The sequence below is a fragment of the Rhea americana genome, unplaced genomic scaffold (genome assembly GCF_003343005.1).
Source record: "Rhea americana isolate MKP2758 unplaced genomic scaffold, rheAme1 scaffold_176, whole genome shotgun sequence".
Classification (NCBI taxonomy): Eukaryota; Metazoa; Chordata; class Aves; order Rheiformes; family Rheidae; genus Rhea; species Rhea americana.
Genome location: NW_028185883.1, coordinates 853,469 through 868,294, shown reverse-complemented (window position 1 = coordinate 868,294; position 14,826 = coordinate 853,469). Strand labels below are relative to the sequence as shown.

Below are 14,826 nucleotides of genomic sequence, written 5' to 3'. Positions count from 1 at the left end.
TAGTATACTATCTGTGGCCAGGCACATTGCAAAACRCTACAGAAAACTCACTGTCTCCTCTGATAAACACAATACTTTCCTCAAGTGGTATCTGGAGATGAGACTTTGGATTGTGGGGAGCTAGTGGGACCTGCAGATGAGATACAGAAAAGTGCCTGTATCTAYGTGCAGCACCTTTTTGTGTCTGCAGGGAAGAATTTTGTCCATCTCCTGGCATGTGCTGTACAAAAAAAAATCTCAGTGCTCAGTCCCTTTCTGCTACTGATTTCTCATGCCAAAATTTTAAATTTATCATAGGGCACTAATATGAAAAAAATTTGCTCCCCTACTGCTATTTGAACCTCCCAATTATCTTTGTCACATTTTTCCCCAAAAAGTTCATTAATGCATAATGCTGTAGTCAGGGAATCAAGAGATTTTCTTTCTGTTCCCAGTTGTGCCGCTGCCTCTCTCCGTGCCTGCAGCACCATCTTGCTCCCCCTCCCCATGCACACAAGATTGTAATGCCTGCAGGCATTTGGTGGGATTCACTGGTAGCACTTGATACAAAACAATCCATGCAAGTACCAAGAGTTTTAATAGCAAGGAGCTGTCTATATGCCATATGGTGTTGATATTGATATATCAATAAACTCCTCCCTAACTGCAGCAGATGCTCGAGTTTGTAGTTTAACCATACAGTACAAYGTACTGTTGTGTCCTTTTTTTTGAACAAGAATAAGCCAGATGCTTTCTCACAACATACTGGCAGAAATATGGTGCTAAAGAGCCAGAGAAAGCAAAATCTACCTCCACTACAGCCTCTACAGCACCGCTTTTTAAATCTTAGTTCCTTAAAGCTGGCTAATCTTGACAAAACATTTGCCTACTGATAGCTACCAGATGATCAGATATTCCTGGAACTGAGGCTGATATACCATCCAGGAATATGCAACTTCCCTAATGTCACAATTATATTTTTATTATTTCTTTTTACAATAGGAGGATGAAGGAAACAAATTAATGATTTTCGTTTTTCACCCATTAACTATCTTTTTGCCTTTTTTCTTCTCTATTCAGTCTCATTCATCATCTTTCTCATTTCCTCAGAGAGCAAAYAGTACTAACCTGCTTTCCTGCTGCCCTCATTAAACATAATTTTAATTATTTTTACTTCACCCCTATCCATTAGCTCTCTAAAGCTCTTTTCCAACTGCATAATATTAACACCTCACTACTCTAATCGTTCTCTGTTGCAAATATCACCACCTAATTTTAGCAGCTGAATCTTTGCTCTTTGATCCTTTAATTGCTCACTACCGTTGAACTCCTGCGCAGCTGGGCTCTGTTATTACCAACCTCCCACAATACCGGCTTCTAACTCTCCCCACCTGGCTGCTTTCCTGGGTGTGTTTTCACAAGTGGCTTGAGCCACCTGAAGGCTGTGTGGCTGCTACAGAGGGTTTACCTGGCACCCCAGCATCTGCGGTTGCCTGTTGCCACCCCACCCCACCCCACCACTSGTGCTGGCATTACTGCTTGTGCAACCTCCGCGGCAGGCCGCCTGCAGAGCTGCTCTTTCGGTTCTCGGCGCCTTTCTTTGGCRGGGTAAATGTTCGGGCAGGTGGGTTAATGGCTGCCCGGGGGAGCCAGACGCAGGGCTGCAAGCGGAGGGAGACGGGCAGGATCGCCTCCGTCGGGACGTGGCCGTGGACGTGCAGAGTGCAGCTGCTGCCTGATGGGTGCAAAGGCTGCCCAGCACCAGGGTGAGGGGCGCATTGATTGCTCCCCAGCTACCACTTTTAATCCCAGTCAGAGTTTTATGTGGGGAAGGAGCTAGCTACCCTTTGGAAAAGGGGATTGCTATTTGCTCTGCTGAGCTGCTGAACTTAGCCAGGCCTTCAGTTCAGGCAGAAGTAAAACACCGCTGCAAGAAGTGGACGCATCTCGCAGTCCTTAGTCATCCACTTCAGTGGAAGCTTGCCTARAGGGGGAGGGCAAACTGTTAACGAATATGTCTAAAAATAAATACACGGGTTTCCTGACATTGTTTTTCGGTCTTCTGAATTCCTCTTATGAAGGAGAAAGAGCAGTGGGATTCAAACTGCATTTTAGCTGGTTGATAAACTTCAGACYCCAAGAAAATATGTAAGTAACTGGATTCAGAAAAAAAGTGTCTTAATTGTAGCTGTGATGGGCTTCATTTGTATTGTTCCTGTTTTTGTGTGAGAGAGAAGAAATCACTCATCATCACCAACACTTCTTAAAATTATTCATTACAAGGTTAGGTATCCAAAATCTTAACGCTTACAGGGTTATTTTTCCTCCAAAAAAGTACATTAGTTTTATAAAAGAAACCAGTATGCCACATTTATAAGTAACATCTTAAACTCCTACATGTCAGAGAAGATAGTGAAAGCTCTAATTGCTTGTTTCAGTATCTTCAGAGGATCTGTCAGTAACTCTCCCACATCTGCAGCAGCCAAATACACAACTTCTCTAGCAACATATCTATCTATGTCATAGGACAGGCAAAGGAGCGACAATATTGATCTTCCAGAAATCTATACAAAAACTATTTAGGTTCATCTATCTTGAATTCCAAAATTATAGAGCACAGCTCTGACTGTTAGATTCTTTGATCTATGATGAAAGCTAGCAGTCTGAGTATTTATTTTTTCTTTCAGACAAAAGTATTTCATTATAAACTGCTCTAGAGATGTTTGGAGAACTCCACAAGTTTTCCTAATAGTTTAAAAAAGTGAAAAATCCTTGTCTAATTACCTCCACTTTTTTTTTTTCCTGTTGTAAGAGGTATATGTAATGGGCAAGTTCCACCGGKATCTGGAGGTATCAGGGATCTGGTGTACTGGTGTAGCAAACACTGGGGAGACTGATGATATCGTGGGGATATGATGAAATGAATAAACAAGAAAAAGAAGGTTGGGCTAGCTGAGGCTGATGGCCCCCAAGCTTGGGCGGATACTGCTACGGCAGTCTGCCCATGTGCCAACCACTATAATAAACCTGGGCTGCTTCATTAGAGCAGCAGGAAATTCACTTTTGCTGCATCATCTCTCAAAAGAGAACGACTACAATTAAAAACAAAACCAAAATGAATGCAATGGAACCAGCAGGGTGCACTTATTTGAGTCGTTTTGCTATTCTTAGCACTCTTGACTTCATTTTACAGAGTTTTAAATTCCAAAGGATCTTTGGTTCACCTTATCTGACCTGCAGTACACTGGAGGAAAATATAATTCACTCACAACTTAGGGCAAAGATATTTGCCAAATATCAGCAGATGAAGACAAGCACAGCTCAAGCCTGCCCAGTGGTGTTTTTGGCTTATCTCCCCTTCCCGCCACTGACAAGCACAGASGATGCCTCCTTCGGGCTCCTTCCCTCCGCAGCGTTTTCCTGGGCAGGAGGAGGGAGCCGCTTTCACACCAGGCCTGAGCCACAGGGCTTGCAGGTCTGTTACTTCGTATTTGGCATTATTTTAGAAAACACTTTACTGGACTAGTTCATGAGGTGATTTAGATAGCCCTGTAACAGCAACATAAGGCTGTAAAAAAGGTAATAGTGGCCATTTAATCTGATATCCGTATCTCTCCCAGAAGTTTTGTGAAGATCCTAAAGAGAATTAGGAATGAGATAGATTCTCCTGGGATCCCACATCCTTTTGGCCTGGGTGAGCAGCTAACTATCACTGCTTTGATTTCTGCTAGAAAGGAATTACAGAAGCCCAGTGCGACAGTGCTGTTATCAGCTCTTTCTTCACCCTTCTGTTAGTAACCGTTGAGCCACACTGCTTCAGTTGTTAGGGAGTAGAGTGCCCCAAACACCAGGTAAAGATGCTGTCAGCATCATTTCTGTCTAGGTATCATGTTTTGGTCCATTTTTCTTCTAGGTTCTGCCCTCTCCGTGACTTTTCTATGACCTTCCCCACTTGCTCTGTGTGAGTGCCTCTGGTTATTGTGCATCTACACTCAGATGCCCTTCTGTTATTAGGTTACCTCAACCTACTCCGTGTGCTCCCAGCAGACAAAATACAAATGAGAGAAAGCAGAAGTTGAGGTCAAAACACTTTAGTTGGGAAGAACAATCTATCTGAGGGATGGGAATGACAATGTCTTCAAACCCCAAAATAGTACCGGAGAAAACAGGATATGTCCACAGCTTCCCATTCTTCTGATGTTGTTTAGAGAAGATCTGAATGCTGACCTTCACCACTGTTATGTGAACATCAGCTCAGACAAATGGCTAGATCGTTATTAGTTATAATTAGTTATAATAGTTATATATAGTTAGTATGATAGTTATATATACTTATAAACTATAAAGACAACTGTGGATAATATTCAGCAACATAAAAAAGCAAATGATCTGGGAGTGAATGAATTCTAGCAGGCAATACATTTTTGGGTAAAACACAATGCTGTCGTCTCTTTTCCCTGCCTTCCTGCAGAAGGTCCTACAGCTGCCAACATTCATTTGAACTTTCACTCTCTGTCTCACCAGCTACAAACTCTTTGTTTCACCTGTATCTGAATGACAGGGTAGAGCTAGTGTATGCTCAATGAGGGGTTCAGCACAAAGAAAGGAACCAGCCAGCCCAAGAAGGAGCTGTCTCCTTTACATGGATTCAGCCACCAGGCACAAGCTCAAATCCCTTCACTGGCTCCTGCTTGTCTTCCGATGAAATAATTACTTAATGAAGCTCCAACTGCATCAAAGACCAAATTTGATCGTGAACCATGATGTGCTTTTGGGACAGTGACATGTTTACAGTCAGGACAAAGTGCACAGAGCTAGGAACAGAATGTTTTTTGATGCTGGGAACTGGCTACAGATGTTCATTCCTCTTTATGAGGAGAGACTAGTCTGAAATCTGACYGTATTCAGGAAACATTGTAAAATTTCCCTGAGAAAGACATCATTCACAAAAATCCTCTTCTAGGCCCACCTCCCAGCAAAAACATAGCATCAGAAACACCATCCCATATGGATGACTGATTCAGTAAGGGCAGAAGTGTCAAAGAGTTCAGGACCTGGCTGTTAGTTTTGAATAGAAGATACTTAAATACTACAGTAAGGAATAAAATGAATGGATACACATACAGATCCTGGCCTAGAGACCAGAAAAACAGGTTCCATTCCAGATCGCCGTTGCCCATCTTCGGGAATGTCTTTTCACCTCCTGTGCATCTCTCACACTTTCTTCTCTGGCTGTTAAATACTTTGGTTCTCCAGGGCCAGTAGGAGGCCTTATTTTTAACACTAATCTTTCAGATCTAACTAAAAATACACATAGACCTCAGATCCAAAGAGAACATGTTATATTCTCTACTAATATATAGGTTTAAAAATTTTAGAGCTAAACAGAATTGGGGGGACTATTTGCTAAAAAGCTATGAATATAGTTTAAAGCTGCAATGGACCACTGTGATCTTCTAATTTGACCTCCTACAGGGCACTGACTATTGGAATTCCCTGAATTAATCCTTGATTTAAAAATATAGTTTGACAAAATGTATTATAAGCCTGTGACTAATTATCCTCCCTACTGAATTGTACTTTTATCAGCTAAAAAAGAGATAAAATATTGTAGTTCCATATAAAATGAAACACAGAAAAACATGTGTTTCTTCTCTACGAAAACATTAAATTTACTGGTTAAAATTCATATCAAATTGTAAATACAGATTTTCATTGTGGTGACAGCTTTCAAAAATAGACAAATACATGTAGTGTTGGTATTACTGAAAACTTGTTTAGATACCTGGTTTGTATCCAAAGTCAGTTAATCTCTTTCCAAAATGCATTATAAATAAGAATTGATTTGGTAACATTTTAAAATTGTATTATCAAGAAAGCCAGGTCTTTTTAACTTGATTTGCCATTTCTCATTATCATTTTACTATTTATTTTGTCCCATTTTTCAATTGAATGACTTAAGTATTGCCCTTGAGATGATTCTATTTATAGCATATCTTAGAATTTATTAGGTTCACAAAAATTCAGTYGATGTTGTTGACCTTTACAAGAAAGAATCACTCAGACTCCTTAATTCCATTTCACTGCATTGCAGAAGCAGCTATCTTTCTCCATTTTATCTAAATTTTACTTACTRATTTCACTATTCTAAGGCTGTATCAAATCAAAGTCTGTTTTCTATTTCCAGCTTTTTTGTAGGTTCTTTAATTAAATGCAAATTTTCTGCTTTTGTAGTTTATCTTTCCACTGAATAGTTAGTATAACAGACAAATAAATTATCTAAGAAACATAAACTAGCTATTGAACACAAATTGTAAGGCATATTCTGCAAAGACAGAGAAGCCTAAGCTTCCAGAAAGGCATGGTCATGTCTAGCCTAGCACTAAGAATCAAACTGAAAGAATGACCATCAGGGTCACTTTACAATAATGTGGGTTCTCTTTTCCAAAATGATTGGAAAGACTAGGAGCACCGGAAATACCAGCATACATTAAAAAAAAAAAAAAAAAAAAAAAGAGAGAGAGAGAGAGAGAGAGAGAGAGAGAGAGAAAGAAAGAAAGAAAAAGAAAAAGAAAAATGGAATTAGCTTGGTCGATTATGAAGAGGTTAAATTAAATGCCAGTACAGGTGAAAAGCTTCAGCATACAGAATAGAGAGTGTGACTACTGATTCACAAAAAAAAAGGTGATGGCAGGTTAATTAACCACATTTCATGTACCTGTAGAAAGATCACAAAAAAAGCATAGACTCAGAAATGGTACAAAAAGCTGTTATATTTTAACTTTCAAAGCAAGAATTGGCATGGAGTTTGTGACTGCTGTCACTAACTGCTGACTGTTCCTGGGGCTCAGGAGCATGGGATCAGTGAGTGAGGCCTGGATGCAGAGGTCCATTTAACAAATCAAGGGAAGCTACATGGACCGTAAGCTCAGACAGAATCAGAATATTTACTCAATCAGAGCCAAATTCAAGACCCAAAGCTCCAATGCGGCTACAGAATGCACAGAAGAAGTACGCAATTACCCTGGTCATAAGAAGGTTTTGCCACATGAGACCGAGAACAACAGAGGAGCTCATAATTCCAGATTTTCTTCCCGCTTTTTTACTGATTGTAAAAGAAGGCTCCAGATGAACTTTCTCTTTGTAAGCATAACATCCTTTCTGTCTTGCATCTCTGCTGCTTGGAGCTACCATGTGACCACAGACACTAGGACATCTGTGGAGCACCTGAGAGGTGGGGCCAAGGGAGCGGGCACCACACTGTGAACRAAGAGAGGTCCAGATCCAGAATGTGGAAAAATCTCCCACCAGCTCAGACACAGCCAAACTTACTGTTTTACAGCTGGCCTTTGCAGTCAAATGGACACTGCCCTACAGACTCGGGGGAGAGTCATAATTATGTGTAGTGTGTGGTGATCTGTGAGGAATCCAATATTTGTAATAATCAAAATTGTAGTTCATAGTGTCTACTGGATAACACCAAATCCGTTTATTACTATACAAGACAGAGGTAAAAGATAAGGATCGTTCCATTTGGTCATACTCTGATTAAAACAGAGATTTGCAGTAATGAAATTGCAACAGAAAAATACAAAGCAGGAATATATTCTTCTATGTCACACTTAYCAGCTAAGGTTTCCCTAGCTGCTTGTGCACACGAGAGAGCTCATGAGGCCAGGCCATTCATCTCCTTACCCTGATGGCTGGAGCATTTCAGAAGGGACAACATCTTCACCAGTCCTGTGGTTAGACAGCTGCCCCTGCATGTCACCTTTGCCACACCAGAAACTCCCCTCCTTTTCTATAAGGGTTTGCCACTTCATTTTCTGTCATTAATCACAGGGCCGTGTGAAAAACTGGGTTATTTTCCTTTCCACTTATTCTTGATGTTCCATGAGTCACATATCTATCGGATCCCTCAGCTGATTTTCCCAGGAGGGGCATCTATGGGGGAGGTGAAAAGGAAAGGAAGGTGAAATTTGTCATCTAATGGACAAAAGTCTCTGGAGTGCGCTATTTATGGGACATGTATACCTTCTCACTGACCTTGCCTTCTTTGCACATTAATATATCCATTGGAATTTATTAACTATGAATACATTCGGCTCCAGGTGCATTACGAAGTGTCTAGAAAACGTATTTTAATAAAATACCCAAACAGCATGTACAGATAATGCCTGCAATGTCCCCATATGTCTCACTACACAAATCTCATGTCTWAGTATGTCCTGCTAGCATGACCTGCAAAACATATCATCAGCTATATTCATTAACATTAAAGATAGCACAGAAAAGCAAGCTACTATTAACCACTTTCAGTTTTAAAACTGTTCTATTTGCTGTTTATAATATTTTAATTAAGATTTTTTCCCCCATTATGGAAATAATTTTGAAGCAACTTTCTTCCCGTTTGCTTAAGCAGGTTCATTACAATGCAATGCAATTTACCCAGCTGGACAGGTCTGCAGGTGGCCAGAAACCCATTAGAGAGGTATCTACCTACTACAGGGGAAACTAATATTCAGGAGACAGGAAATCTCACTGGGACTTCGATTTTGCCAGGCATTAACACAGTTGACTGGGTAGCAGGTGGCTGGAAGCATAAATTTCCCTGTAACTTATTTATTAGGGCTGCCTTGCCTCCCTCCTAGAATTATAACGCGTTCTTGGCATTGATAAACCCCAGCAAGGGCACACTACAGAGACTCTAGCAGCAAGGTCTTGATAAATATATTTTATCTATTTGACTTGAACTATTTGAGCTAATCTGGGGGCCTGTGTGGATTTTGTTTTCCCCTCTTGAGGAAGAGAAAATAAAGTACTCATGTGATGCAAACTTTCTTGGTTAGAAATAATATATAATRTCCTGTCTCCCTGAACAGAACAAGAGTCAAAGAGGAATTACTTTCTTTTGTCACACTTCCAAGCCTCTCTCCAGCCAATTCTCTGCTTGAAAAACTCTCCATAAACCCTTTTTCCCTCTACCATAATCTGTTTTTCCTCTGTGGCTTCCCCCCCCACCCCCTTGCAGGATTCCATGATGTTTTTCTCTCCCATTAAAACTCCAGCCCCTGTGTTCATTCCCACGAAAAATTCTTGAGGCACAAAGTTCAGCTTTCGTTCAGGGCTCAACATATGTCTCTGTATTGTTTATGTTTCAGTTATCTGGTGCCGCAAAGGAGCTCATCTGTATTTTACACTTCCGCTGAAGAAAAGCTCATTGTCAGCTCCAAAGAGGTTCAGCTCTGCATGTGATGGGAACACAGAAAAGAAGAACATTTTCTAATTGTTCATCTCTTTCCCTCATTTTCTTCAATATTTAAGGGAAAGCTGGTAAAAAATGCATAAAAACTTTCTCATGAGTATTTTGGGGCTGGTTATTCAAATTCCCTAGAGTATTCTGAAAATTTCAGCGTCAGATCTCAAAGACCAAAGCCTGTATCGCAGGCAAAGTAGCTTGTGAACCAGCATTCACAGCACCCTCAGTTTCATGACATGCTCGCATGTTCTGCCAGAGCAAAGCGGAAACGTTGCATTTAGATGTTTTTCCACAGTCCGCYCAGGACTGCTTCACAATCTCCCTCCAGCATGGTGACCACACATGCCATCTGTGGCTGGTCTGTGGGTTTGTGTAGGACACGATAGGCTCTCTACTGGAGCCCCACGCTGAAGGGATCCCTGCTGCTCGGCTAGCGCTGCATTTCCTCCCACCTCGCCTCGGGCTGCGCGCATCCCTTGCCGTGCAACCCGCCTCACATATCGCAGATGAAGATCCTGGGGAGTACGTGGACAGCTGCAGTGTTCATCTTTCAAGCCTCAGCTTTTCAGAAAAGCAAGGCCCTGTGCAAATTAAAAAAAAYGCTTCCCCCTGCCCACTCCCTGCTGACACCCACACACTTTTTCCTGGAATTCATAGTCTCCAAATAAGCAATAGATCCAGAAAGTTGATATAGTTACTGTAAGTGGTTTGAAGAATGGATGTGTGCATCTTATGTCTGCTTTCAAGAATTTTCATTAATAAATAAACGTGTCCATAAATATGCTGAATAAAACAGAGGCAAGAGAGACGTGCATTTCAGCCTCTCAGGACCAGGAAGAACAAGAAAGGATTTCTTTTTAGATTCTTCCTGTAAATTATATGGGAGAGTYGCATAAATCTTCCTTGATCTGGTTTAGCCATATGCTGTAGTTTCCTGTTAAAATATTCACACACAATTAAATATCCACAGCAGAGATCCTGGAAAGCTAGGAGGAACCTAGCTCAGAAGCAAATGCCTTYACTCTCACAAATTACAAGACTCTCTAAAATGACCAGTGTAGATTTAATCTATTGAAAACTAGCTTAAACTTATTGTCATTTTCTTTGTCCTTTCTCCCAAATCATTCTTTCTTTTTTCCATTAAAGCTAGAAAGCTAGCACCAAAAAAAAAAATCTTTACATGTTTTGTCTTTTTCTCAGCCCTTTAGTACCACACTCTGTTCCTAGAAACATCCTGCAGTCTTTATTCACAAACATCTCATCTTAATGACAGTGTAAGGCCTTTTAAATTGGGCCTTTAAATAATACACTCAACCACAAATATACAACCATTGCAGTAAACTCACATTAGGTATTCAGAAAYTATGGCAATAAGAGGTTAGACAAATAGAAAGACATACTTTTAAAGCCACTTAAGAGACAATTACAAAGGAAATGTTAGCAGCCATGTTTTCTAAAAACAAGACAAAATGTTTCTTTAGTACCTTTCATTGCTTTTCTTTCACACAGAAGAGTAAAGAGTCATTTTGCAACCTCTTGTCTCCAGTGAAAATGTCTCCATCAACCTCAGGGGCTCTTGGATTTCGCCCCAAATATTTCTCCTCAGGTCTGCGTTGGGTAAACGAGCAGCCGCTCTCCTTGGGAAAACGGAGGTCTAACAAGTGTCTGTCTGTGCCCTGCTGCTCTTTCCCTGCACAAGCAGGCTCAGTTGTAAGACAGGGTCACCAYGATGCTGTGACTATGTTGAGCCCCGAGATCGCGTTTCTCGGCACATTGGAGCTGCCAAGAGAGGGGCAAACACCACAGCGTTTTACTCTGTTCGAAACTCGGCTGGAGAGAGCACCTCGCTCGGACCATGCTGAGTTCAGAGCCAGAGACCCCTTGCGTTTCCCACGTGAGAGTCGCTGGGCAGCACACGCAGTCAGGACAGGCCCCAGCGACTTTCCCTCACTCGTTCTCCTGCATGTCCTGCCTTACGCACTGTGCGGTGGCAGCGGGAGGGAGGAGGGAGGTGCTCCTCACCTCGGACAGTCCTGCAGGCCAGCAGTGAAGGCACTAGCCTAGGAAGCAGTAGATGCTTCTAAGCAAATGCCCTGYTCTGAGCAGTGTCCTAAGCAGCTCCAAGGAAAGCAAAGGTCATGACATCCTCAGCAGTCAGCGAGKACCCTCAAAAAACCCCAGCGTACTTTACACCAAAGAGCCGTAAGGCCAACTCCAAACGGAGCCGTGCACCAGACACCTCCTTGTCATGAGGAACAACCCRAGACTTTGCGTTTCGTGTCGGCTGGTCACGGAGCACCTTGTTCCACGTGAGGGAGACCCAGCTCGACCTTCTACGCTCCCTATTTAAACAACAAAAGGGATATTTCAGTAACAGGCTCAACACAGGCCTTCAGGGGCATTCTCTGTCTCTACAGCAGTTCCACAAGCCTACGCAGTATTTCAGTAGTCCGAACTCTCCCTGCCAAGCCTAAACACCTCATAAAGTGTTGCCCTGACAAAATAATGATTGCAGGTGATCAGAATCTGGCCTGATACCGCATTAAAAAAAAGCACTCACAGAATTGTATTTGGCTTAATTGTCTAGTAGAAAAAACAATTTTGCTCATGATATTGATCCTTTGTGAAATARAGTTAATGCAAGTTGTAGCATGTGATGCAAGCTATACATTTTACTTGTTTCTTCTTGAATATGTTTTGTCTTAAATTTTTTAAGTCTTTTATTGCTTTCCCCCCCTTTGTGTTATGGCAAAAGTATTGTTTACTATCTCATTAAGCTTAACAGGGAAATTAAAATCCTGAGAACAATCACAAGCTCCATTAGACCACACTGGCAATATATGGCTTTAATTATTTTCTTTTTTTCAYAGAAAACTCTCACACTGGAGATGAGTAACACTCTGTTTGTGGCATCTTGCCACAAATTCTTAAGCCTGAGTGTGTGTAGTGGGAATAGGGCTGGGGGAGGGCGCTTGGAGAGGCAGGGGAAGGCAGAACAGCTCTTTGGGGTTTGAGATTTTTTATTTTTTTTTTAAGGAGAAGAATCTTGGTGAAGTATTTTTATATGCCACATATGCAAAAAGCACTTCCATCTTTAATATCATCTGTTCAGAATTATACATTCAGCACACACTAAAATCTGAATCAGGTCATTAGTTACTTCTTGCAATAATAATCATATTTTTATTAAAACTTTTAAGCAGTTTTGAACTGATAGATTTACATAGCACTTAATTTGTAAGCCACATTCTGCTATTCCTTTAGTTGCTGTTTAGCATACTGTACCTAAAAAGGTACAGTAAAAAGTCCTACCATCTGGCAGAACAATCACAAGCTTCCAAATTAGAACATAGTTCTATACGTTGATTGTTTTCCCGGCAAGCTTTTGTCCCAAAATATGAGTTCCACTTACAGGCTAGAAAATATTTCCTAACCTATTTAAAGCCAAGAACCTTTGGTACAAAGTATCTTTTCTTACTTACTTCTAAATGCAGGTAAAAACAGGCCTCAGTATCTTCTTGGCTTTCACTTCATCAAGCTTTTCTGTTGAAACATTCAATATTGTAAATATGAGAATTCTTGTGCTAGCAAGATAGTTTTCCTCTTCTGAGGGATCATAAAGTAGTGTTATGCATTGAGTGCATCTTTATACATATCTTACATAGGAGAGCTTATTCCACTGGCAGGCCTTCTGAGGTCTAAATCTTGGCCTCCCTTTTTCATCTCCAAGATATTTGCCATTACTTCATCTCTAAAGAATTCCTTTCCTTTTCTCCATTCTCCCCTAAACATGCTTACAGAAAGGCTTGAATCCTCCACAGTCAGTTTAAGGGTATGCATGCAACCTGTATATGTCACCCARAGAAGTCAGCAGAGTCTGCATGAAGTTTCAAAGCAGGACAAGGACCCATACTCAGTTTTCCTTCAGGCAGGAGGCAGTTTTCCATGGAGGCAAAGGGCAGTTTTGCAGGCATCAGTGAAGACTGGGGAAAAAACTCCTTCCTTCTTTAGCCTCCTTACAGTTTCCAGATATTTTTCAAATTAGTCAACTGGAACCTGTGAATCAGCTTAACACCATTGACTTTCTGGCAATTTAGGAATGACCTATTGCTAATAATGGGAAAAATAGCCCATTGTTTCCATTCCAAACTCTTCTGCCTTAAAACAAGTTGCTGCTGAGTGTAAGCAACAATGTATAAATATGCACAGAACTCCAGAATTTTCCAAAAAACAATTCAATTATCTTACTGTGATTTCTGAATCTCAGGGGCTCATAACCTAAATCACTGAAAYCTTAATGGTTAGGAACAGATAACTTAATTACCCTGAAATTAAGGTTTCATCCTCAGTGTTACCTAGCAATACACATATCAAAAGCATTACATTTTAAAAGCCATTTGAAAGCATGGGAAGGTTGCCAGCTATTCAAATATTGTCACAGTTCTGATTTTTTTCCAGCTCCCCTGATATGCCCTAAGAAATGAGACCAGTCTTTTAAAGAAGAAATGCAGCTGACATCAAGACCTGTCCACTTATATATCCTGAAACCTTTCTAAGAAAGAGCTATAACTAGCTCCAAATTGGGCATGTGGCTGCTCTTGCTTCAAACCAGCTACTGAGCATGTCCCTCCACTCTCCACTGCCTGGAGGAGGCAAATTCACACAGGACTGGAYGGACTGCAGCCTTATAAGCCCCGCTTTTGTACGAAGGAGCATTGTCAGAGTTTCTCCAACATGTCTGCAAGTTTGCCATAATGATGATCCTGTATTTGCTGTTAGTTCCTCACTCAGAAGGTTTGATTTAAGGGAAGAAGAAAGCCCAGTTAAGCAGTGGTCATGCTTGAAGGATTCACCTGCAAGCCYCAATTCAACTACTAGACCATCATTTCTCAGATCTACCTGTCTGCTCCAGGCCTCTGACCTCTCTCCAAACTAAATCCTTTCTTTTAAATAACTCTTTGCTGCCAGCTCCATCAGTTCTTCCAGAGACGCTCCTAATGGGCAAAAAGCAACCCTCCTCTTCGGTGTCGACAAAACTCACCTGCACAGCCCTCTTAGCATTCTCTCTTCCACCACTATTAATCCCCTAAGCRTTGTCTTAGAGAACCTGCTCATTTGAGTTAAAACCCCGTGTTCATACTGAAATACACAAGTAGCTCATTAAATTTTTCTTAGATAAACTGTTTAAACTAAGTTATTCTCCCCTTTCCTCCCGTTGTGTTGCCAGCCTATTGTTTATAGCTAACATTCCAGGCTGCATGTGATGAAAACGCTGATGTGTTTCCTGAGTTACAGAGCTGAGCTTTATCTCATCTTTCATTTAGGAAACTAGCTGCTTTATCATTTTATACTGCTGTGTGTTATGTTTATTTTTTCCTTACTAGTAACATTGTATAGGAGGATGTGCCCAGCCCCATCAGCTGTTAGTTGCATTGTACATACAGCAAAAAACAAACAAAAAAAAATGTGTTATATTCCCCAAGAACTGGGGAAATCTACCCAGAGTTCATGAATCCCCTTTGATATTGGGGACATTCTCTGGATATCAGTGCTGACGTGTAGCTATGTGTAGCTTCTTCACACGCTAT

The 14,826-nt window shown here is 41.1% G+C and overlaps 1 long non-coding RNA gene across 1 annotated transcript; it reads left to right on the top strand.

Moving 5' to 3' along the window:
* Window positions 1-2,011: 2,011 nt before the first annotated feature.
* Window positions 2,012-9,344, top strand: LOC146597863 (uncharacterized). The gene is made up of 2 exons (XR_014895385.1): window positions 2,012-2,127; window positions 9,141-9,344. It is a non-coding gene; the product is annotated as an uncharacterized LOC146597863 (long non-coding RNA).
* The last annotated feature ends 5,482 nt before the right edge of the window (window positions 9,345-14,826 follow it).